This window comes from Crocodylus siamensis, chromosome 13, assembly GCF_052110815.1.
Source record: "Crocodylus siamensis isolate JL-2025a chromosome 13, ASM5211081v1, whole genome shotgun sequence".
NCBI classification, from domain to species: domain Eukaryota; kingdom Metazoa; phylum Chordata; order Crocodylia; family Crocodylidae; genus Crocodylus; species Crocodylus siamensis.
The window spans coordinates 35283175-35292587 of record NC_143407.1 but is presented as its reverse complement, the minus strand read 5'-3'; the positions used below and the strand labels follow the sequence as shown (position 1 = coordinate 35292587).

The following is a 9413-nucleotide window of genomic DNA, read 5'->3' as shown; positions in this document are numbered from 1 at the left end:
TAGGTATTGAAATCTGCTTGCAGTGGAACCAGACAGGTCTGAAAAGACTGGTTGATCAATATGCAATGGAAATTTCAAGTGTAAACTTTTGTGGCTTATTCCCATTTGATAAACCGTTGATTTATTTGAGATGTTAACTAATCAGTTTGTTTGGTATTTTAATCTTTCCTTGCTGTCAGTACTAAAAGCAGGGAGGGAAAACTTGACAGTGCTGCTGTTTCGTTAGGCTTATGGACCACTCAAGAATACCTCGCTGTTTAATCTCTATTATTATGACTTACGACCTGACTCTAGTTTTGGCCTAAAAGAAATCGTTAGCACCGCCCGGTATTAAAACACTGAGATTTGTGTTTTAGTGTGGGCTGAGTTATGGATCGTGTCACATTCTGCAGTGTTTTGTCATTTCATGTCACCACGCAGATCAGCGAGAACAAATTGTTCAGCAAAGCATCTTGCCAGTACCGTCATGTCTGGCTGCTTTGTGGTATCATCATTGTATTCCAGCCCATTAGGGAAGGTAACGTGAAAACACAGGAAACAGAAATCAGCTAATCTCCTTTGAGTCGCTGTTTTCACTCTCCAGGAAGAAGCCCTCTATCGCGCTCGATGGTTTTACACGGCTTTCTGCCAAAGAAAAAACTCTCTTCTCGGCAACCTTGTGAAGTAAGGTAAGTAGCATCTGTTTACAGTAATGAAAATAAGATGGAGAGGCTGAATGTTTGAAGAGTACTTGGGACACTTGTGGCCCAGCCGGGATTCATCTTGCACTTCCTGCCCCCCAGTCCTGAGGCTCAACAGCTGTTTCATGTTCTGCATTTCTGAGCATGGGGATCATGTGGCCTGTCCTACTGCTTCAGAGAGAGGAGGAGCTCACTGGCTCAGTTTCCTCGTACAATATATTTTCTTTATGCCTGAACGCCTAACCTAGTAGAGAAAGGAAGGCCCAGGAAGAGGGGAATATTGAAAGCACAGTAGTCCTCCAGCAAAGCACTGCCTGCTTCTAATGCCAAAGACCTGGATTTGAACATGTTGCCTGGAGTAGCAGCTCCTTTTTTTTTTTTTTTTTTTTTTTTCCATTCTGCCAGCAAACGGTGCTGGGATGATGATCACTGCCTACTGTTTGGGATTTGGTTAGGAGAGAGTATAGCTGAGTACTGGTTTCCCCAGGAGGTAATGCCTTGCATGTTCATTTCATAGTCTGCCTTCTCTCTTTGTATAATTAAGTTCCTTTTTGTGAAGGAGCTGATAGAGCTTAGAGAGTAACATTAGAACTGTTTCAGAATCCAGCTTTGTGAACTCCTAGCAAGGGCTCCCCTGCAGAAGATGGCTTGCATGTTGGTTATTTGCAACTGCAAATCCACAAGTTTGGAGAAAAAGGAGTTGTAACCTAAACACTGATATAATAAGCTCTTAAAACATTCAAGATTATCAAGCTTTATGATGAAGGTTTTGTCTCATAGCTGAGCCAGAGAGACAGCATATAAAAGACCCTTAGCATCTAACTGTAAGTACTGGATAATCCAAAACAGAGCGTACAAATGGGGCTGAATCTGTGCACCTGTTCGAGCCACTTTTTTCCACGTAGGAGGTATTCTCTGTGCAAATTCTGTCTAGTCACCCAAAAAATGGAGTACTTCTGTCGTAGGAATCCAGCACCTTGGACAAATCGGTTTTAGGGTTTTGCACCCTAGAGCAACCCAGTGAGTTACAACACGTGCATTCTAACTGCTTGGGTTGAAAGATGAAAAAGAGGGAAAAATATCATTATTTGCAATGTAAAAGTTCACTAGATCTGAGTCTGGTTCGTCATCATAAGTTTATTTGCATGTTGTAGCCAGGTAGAGCCCACAAACAATTTCTTGGCAGAAAAGTTGCCAGGGAAAGAAGCTGTGTAATTTGGCGGGTGATAGTGTATGTGTGCGTGTGTACCTATTTTCTGAAATAACCCTTGTCTGCTAATCTCCAGCTGCCCAGGAGTGGCTTCTCGGGTCTCCTCTGTGCTTTCGGGTCTAGGTGGAAGCAGAGCTGAGTGGTCCAAGGGGTGCTTTATAGGAACATAAAATGTGCCATTGTGAATCGGTCTCGTGGTCTGTCTAGTATAAATATCCTGTCTCCCCAGATAGAGCTGACTTGGGCAGCAATAGGCATTTCCAGTTGTCCGACTAATTAGGCCCTTTCATTAGGCAACTTCCTCCACCCAGATGTGACAACTGCCATGTACAAGCATTGCACTGTGTTTTAAATCTGCAGCTGGAATGTCACTGCGCAAGATGAATTGGAGCAAGAGTTTGAGAGAACTGGGCTGCCTCTGGCCAAGAAGCTAATCTATAACGTTATGTATTGTCTGTTGGCCCAAGGGATGTGCCCCACCAAGACTACAGACAGCATTTTAAGGCTAACCATGCATTTAGTGCTACTGGTCAAAAAGATTTGCTGATTGGTTGCACCTGAGTACAAGGATCTGGGAGAGGCAGCTTAAATGAATGGTGATTCCTGAAGTTGAAGGGAGTTGGCTGGTTCTCGTTACTTCAAAGTGTCGCCTGTTTGTCCAATAGCTGCCTTCTAACTCTTGCAGCGTGTGCTACTTTGGAAATGACAACCCCTTGTTTCCTAACTGCAGTGGTGCATTAACTTGCATCACTAGTGTTTCATAAGAATATCTATCTTCAAAGCTTTCTTGTACACAAAGGTGCTTTATGGGCCGGTGAGCTCACGTTGAACAAGGATTGATGGCATTGTCAAAATCAGTCTTATTGAGATCACACACACCTATAAAGTAACACACAGCACTTACAGTCTCTAGGCTTTCTCAGCTGGGAACAGCAAGATCGTTGTGTGTCATGCAGCCCATGTCTGAATATCTGCTCTGACCTACATACATGAGGTTTGTTCATCTAGCTCACAGTGTTTTCTGGACATGGAGAATTTTGTATTTGCTCCATGCCTGAATCTCCTGGGAGGGGAATGTAAATTTTCCATATACTAACTTGCAAAAAGCAGCGGAACTGAGTGTTCGGGAACTAAACAGCTATTTCCCAAAGTGACAAATCTACCTTGAAGCTAAGGTGGATCCAGAGTAGGTGTTCTTTATTTAACACTTTCTATTTGACTTCCACTGAAAGGGGAAATTGTAGGTGACTTGATCTGACAGTTTGAAATAAGGAGACCCTACAAGGTAGCTTCTGTGAACTGCTTGTAATGCATCTTCTTGCTAATGTGCCTTTTTGTAACAGCTTTAAGATGCTTGGTTAATTGCTACAGAGCTCGCTGCATCTGGTATATATTTTCCCCTCTCTGCTGCAGAACCCTCCCAAGTTTGTGAAGAATTATGGATACTCTAAATTAGTCTTTTATGTCCAATGTCTGATGGGAAGAATATACCCTACCTTGCTTTGGGACTGCATTTTATCTTGACTTTACCTCCTGGTGGAAAATCTAATAGCCAGAGTTGGGAATGAGGAGAGACTGGTATATTTGGCTGCTGGTCCGGGTATGTGGTGAATTGGCATCTCTGAACGTGGAAGCCTTGAACTTGGAGTTACTGTTTTAGGTGGTATAAACAATCCTAGATTCATAACAGCAAAACTGTGTTCCTGGAGCAGGGAAAAATTATTCTAAGTATATTCTCTAATCTAACACATGCTTCCTTTGTGTAATGCAGTACTGCTTGATGTGCAGCTATTTTTGTCTATTTATTACAGGCTATTCCTACTGTAATTACCACTGATGCCGACAAGCTACGGGGGTACCAAAAACTTCTTGGAGCTGTTAGAAACAAGTTGTATGGTGTCATGGAAAAATGTTGGCACAAATGGATATATCTGTGTTTAAAGGTAACATTTATTATGATGGATACCATGTTTCAGGCTTGGAGCTACTGATTTTCTTCTAATGTCATCAGTTCATTTTTTAAAATAGTGGTAGAGGTTGGCCAGGGCATACACAGGTCATTTTTAAAGCAGCCATTTTAAATGCATATAGAAAAGATGATTTAATCAAGCTCTGTTTAGCAGGAAAAGCTACCTGAAGCTTTAATTTGTCCAAGTATTTTTTTCCTGAGCAGCTGGGTTTGGGGAATAGCCAGAGCAATAGAAAGCTAAACAATTTACTGCTGTTTGTGTGCTGCAGTTTAAGAAGCTATGATTTTAAAGGCCCCAATTCCATTGTATTTTTTTTACAAAATATAGTTGATCTAATTTATTCTCCAGTTCTGAAGTAGTTTTATCACTGCAAGGAAACAGAACACTAAATTTGGAGTCTTAGTGAATTGTGAACAAATCTTTCATTTTTATCGAGTTGTGATGCTTTCTGTTCCCAAGAACATCCACTCTAATGTTGCACTGCTTGCGTTTTGGAATGGAAAGACCTTGCGTTTCCCAGGTATAACCCTAATATGACTTCCAGCATGTGGCTTTCCTTGCTTCTGCATCAGTTAAAAAGTTCGGGGACACTGCTCACAAGAAAAATCTCTAGCACCACTGTGCATAATCTCCAGTAGGATAATGTGGAAGGTTACCTAAGTTGAGATAATAGAACAGTTGGATGTCATATTTTGAAATAAGCTATTTAAATCACTTAGTGACTGATTTACTCTGTTTTTTTCAGTAATCCAGGGTATACCAGATGCGTTACAATAGAAAGAAACATGACTCTTGGTCTGAAGAACTTCCATGCTAGTTCTGAACGCGATGCAGCAGAAGTGTTAAGAGGTACAAAGGGGCTGAGGGTTGAAGATTAAAGCAGCATCCATGATACTGTGTGATAGTTCAGTGCTGGCTCATGCTGTAATGGTAGAATTGGTAGAGTGACCATGGAGTAACTTAATCCGCTGCTCTTGTTCCTCAAACCACTGGGGCTTCCACTCACATGCAGGAGTTTGTTTAGCCGGGTGTGTATCTGAAGATGAGGACTTGTTTTCAAAGCATTGCCTAAGCACTAAGACCTCGTGAAAATTGCACCAATTTAACAAAAACATTTAGAAACTTATTTAGTTCATTTGGAACAATCCCCGTTGTTGACTCAAACTAAATGGATACGGCACTTTTTAAGCTGAAATAAGCGTTTACCAGAAGAGGCTGCACTGATTGGACTAAACCAGTTTCTAAACTGACTGTTATGATATTTTAAAGTAGATGAGCTCTTAGCCCAAGACGGAAGTGTTTTCCGCCCTTTACACATAGGGAGACTGAAGCCAGAGGGGTTAAACAACCTGCCAAAAACTAGGCAGCAAATTGGTGTCGGAGCCGGAGGGAGGGTTATCAGCTTCCAGCCTGTGCTCAGTCCCCTTCGTCGCCTTGTTTGCTAGGTAGATCTCCATTCAGCAGTGGAAAAGTGACCGAGTTAATATTTTGTAGAATGAAAAAGGTAGCTGGGCAGTCTTGGAACAGCATGCAACGAGTTAATACTCATTTATGAAAATAACTTGTTTAGGAATCTTTCGCTTCTGTAAAAACGACTCTGCCACACATCTTTAGGGACCTGTTTCTCAGAACTACCTTAGAGCATCCCCATGGTTGAGGGCGATGTGCTAACCTCACCGCCCCCTCTGCCCAGGCAATGGTCCGGCATGGCTCTGCAATGTGAAGTTAGCCTGCCAAAAAGATGGAAATTTTGCTCTTCTGCTGTGCAGACGGAAAAGATCTAAAAGGCACAAGTAATCTCAGTTGCTCAAATCCTTTAGTACACATGCTGCTCCTGATGAATTCCACGGGATTTGTGATTGAGAAGCACTTCAGAGAGGAAATTCCAGTAATTCACCTTTGCTGTTCTAGGGTGATGTCTTACTGTTGCAAGGCCATCAGTAATGGGGCAATTTGGGCAAATGAGCAGCCGAGAACCTGTTTGAGCAGCCTCCTAGACTCTGGACCCTCGTGCAATCAAAACTCATTGTAATCACAAGTCACTGTGCCAATCTTATCATTGTAATCCCAAAGTAGAGATCCTAAATTGTGTGGATATTAGCCACTCTAAAGATGGTGGTGACTTGACATACTGGCAGTAACTCCTTGTGAGGGGAAGATTAGGCACAACACTCATTGCTTTTCTGTGTATAAATGGTGACCAACTGCCAACTGAAAGCAATGCGTGCAGTTCACGTTTTCACCCCAGCTGGACTGTGGATGGAGAATGTAACTGGCCCAAAGCGTCGGCAGGTCAGGGACACAGCTGAGCTTGTGCGCGTTTGGTCTGCTGTACATTAAAATCCTTAACGTATTACCATTCCAGAACAGTGAGTAGCCGTGTGCCACTATTTTGGCCCATTACTGTTGGCCTGCTGGACCCAACATCATCCCAATTGTTACCGCAAGGTATGTGATCTATGGACCATCTTTAATACATGTCAATCCCCTGATCTCCCGTAGAGAAACCTGAACAACAGCCCGTGGGTGGCTTATGTTTCACAACCTGACACACTGGCCCATTTGACCCGTACATTTGTAATCTCTCCCTGTGCATCTGTAGACCTAGGTGACAAACAGGTTTTTAGCATTGCTGTGGAATGTCCTTTCACGGATGCAACCAAAATGGATCTGGGGACATGGTATGAGCTTGTAATGTAGATGCACCAACCCTGATTTCAATCATCGTGAACCTGTTTTTGATCTGGCACTTTTGCTGACTTCAGATGAACATGGTTGTCTATATTAAGGAGCAACTAAGGTGATTTTAAATAGATTTAAGTTCAAGAAACAAGGTTTCTAATATAGAGAATCCCTAGCTTAAAAAAAAAAAGATGAGTATCAATTTATAGGCTAGAAGCAGGTTGGAGTTTCTAATCTGTGCTAGGTAGGAACGCTGGAAATGTGTTGTCCTAACAAAATAGCTTCAAGCTTCCCAAACTCTGTTCTCTTCTTTTGAAGATGCAGACAGCTGAGATCCACTGAGGAGAGAATTTGTGAACTAAAACCTCTTCCATCAAGGGACACTGGAATGGTATTTACCTCTGTATAGCTCAGAAATGTATGTCTGGACATTGGTGCATTGAGCCAGAAGCTTACTCTGCTACCAGTCTGCCCCTAGCGTTTCATATTCACCGTGGTAGCTCAGCTTGCCGCAAGAGGTCCCCACAACCCTTATCTTGCTTCTCATGCACCTTTGCCTAGAGCTCTGTATCCCCAGCCAGGCTTCCTTCCCCAGCCTGAGAGCTGATCCTGGGAAGGATGATGCAGAAACTGCAATGCAGGGATGTGTTTTGAAAAAGAAGACACTCCTCCGGGTTTGGGATCTCAAGCTTTTAAGCTCTGCCAAAGTTTTGGGGCCAGCATCACTTTAGCTGGATGATGGCTTTAATGTGATTGATCTGCAGTACTGGCTCTTAATTTAAGATGCAGAATATTGATACATAAAATAAGCAGCTCGACAGGAGGGGAAAACTACTGAGGATCTTAATGTTGAAGCATTGGAGACCTAAAACTTTTAGAAGGAAGGAAAGCCATGCTTGTGAACATTTGCTACTTACTGTTTTGGCACCAAACATGGGGGTGCTGTGAGAGGAGGAGGAGAAGGCGCTTGCAACCATTTCTGCTGACCTATAGCACTTTTAATTTGATGATCTAAAACTGCATTCAAGTTCTCATGCTTCACGGTGGCTCTGAGAAGGATGGTGTTATCCCCTCTTCCCAGTTGAGGAAACAGAGCCAAAATCAGGTTAATAAGTAACATGTTTTCTGCCCAGCCACATAGCAAAAAAATTCCAAATAGAACCCAGAAGTCCTAATGAAAATGAGGACATTATGTAGACAAAGTCCTCCAGATTTTAAACTCCTGGTTTTAATTCAAAAGCATTATTAGTCAGTTAGAAAACAATAATGTTCTTTTATAAATCATTTTTTTTCTCCCTTCTGTGTCTGCAGCAGTGGTGAAGTAGGAAAGAACATCTCCAGATAGGTTTGGCTGGCATTGGGTAGTGATGCTTTATCAACATAGTAAATATCTTTTTGATCCAGGTTGAATCTTATATTAGCCACTAGCTATGCATGGTTCAGGATGATTCAAAATACAAAAGAAAAGGGTAGCAATGTATATTTTCAGGCCTTCAAGGATGCTTGCAAACAGTGGGAAGTAAAATATCATTAACCTGTTAAACTGAAAGGGATGTTGTTAGGTAGATCAATTATATATATATATATATATACACACACACACGGATATATATAATTGACCTACCTTACAATATATAACTATATATTTTTTTTTCTGTTTTTATTTCAAGTGAGTTGGTTTCCTGAAATTTACTATCAGCAAAAACATAATCAGGACACGTAAAGAAACCAATAACTCTTTTGCCTGGTTTGCAGCCCATGCTTTGTAGTACAGCCCAGTATGGAAAAGAGACTAGGAACAAAATGCACCTGACCGTTCTATTTTAATTGTCCAAGTTGAGTAAAATGAAGAAAAAACATTCTGATTTAAATCATTCACTTCTTTAAAAATGTTCAGTTCTGATAACCGCCGGGCGGTGGTCACTCAGGAAAGGGTTTTCCTGGGTTCAAAATCTATGCAGTCCCATTGGTTTGCATGGCATTACTCAGGCTTTTTCACCCGTGTGGTTAGAATTGCTACCAGTCTATACCCTCTTTTTACTACAGGCTTCCTTTTGCTTTGTGAACAGTAATGCTGAGCAAACTTCAAAAACCCTGATACCCTAATTGTTGTTTCCTTCAATCAAAACATCCCATCTTTGGTTCCCAGTTACAAATCGGCCTCTCCTAATGACGCATCTTTTTATATTCTCTTTCAACTCTGAACATGTGTAGTTACAGGCTTGGGTGTTTAAACTTGTGTCCTCACTACTTCCTGTACATTTACCACCGGCTATGTTGGTTTTTTCTTGTGGTGCACTTAACACTTCTGCTTACAGCGAGTTGCTCTGAATGCCTGAGCTGGTGTGTTGTAAAATCTTACCATCATGGAAAATTCAGGTGGGAAGGGACCCCAGGAGGTCACATCTAGTCCAACCCCCTGCCGAAAGCTACATTATCCCAGCTAAGGCTTTGTCCATCCAGGACTTAAAAACCTCCAAAGATGGAGAGTCCATCTCTTTATGCCTCATGCCATTAAGTCCTAAGAATGCAAACATTTAAAGTAAGCTTTTCCCCAGACGAAGCTACTCCCATGGCAGGGCAGCCAAAAGCTAGTGCTAATGTTTGGACCAAACAACATGACTTCGTTTGCATATGTGGTTTTGTGGTTTGCTGTCTCAAGATGGGTCGCTTCTAACTAGTGTGCGACTCAAATCTGTCATTACCCTTTGAGAATATATTTAAATCACACTTTCAAATAGCAACAAAAATCTAGAGGAATGTTATCTTGCAAAATCTATGTTACAAAATCCCCCTGCTAGCTTGTGCACACGTTTTACTTCACAGAGATCTTATCAAAGGGCTGTATTTCACAGCTGTGAATTGAGATCT

At 41.8% G+C, this 9413-nt stretch overlaps 1 long non-coding RNA gene across 1 annotated transcript; it reads left to right on the top strand.

Annotated features, from left to right (window-relative positions):
- Positions 1–586: 586 nt before the first annotated feature.
- LOC149854249 (uncharacterized) lies at positions 587–4714 on the top strand. The gene is made up of 3 exons (XR_016438896.1): positions 587–668; positions 3702–3833; positions 4606–4714. It is a non-coding gene; the product is annotated as an uncharacterized LOC149854249 (long non-coding RNA).
- Positions 4715–9413: the final 4699 nt, after the last annotated feature.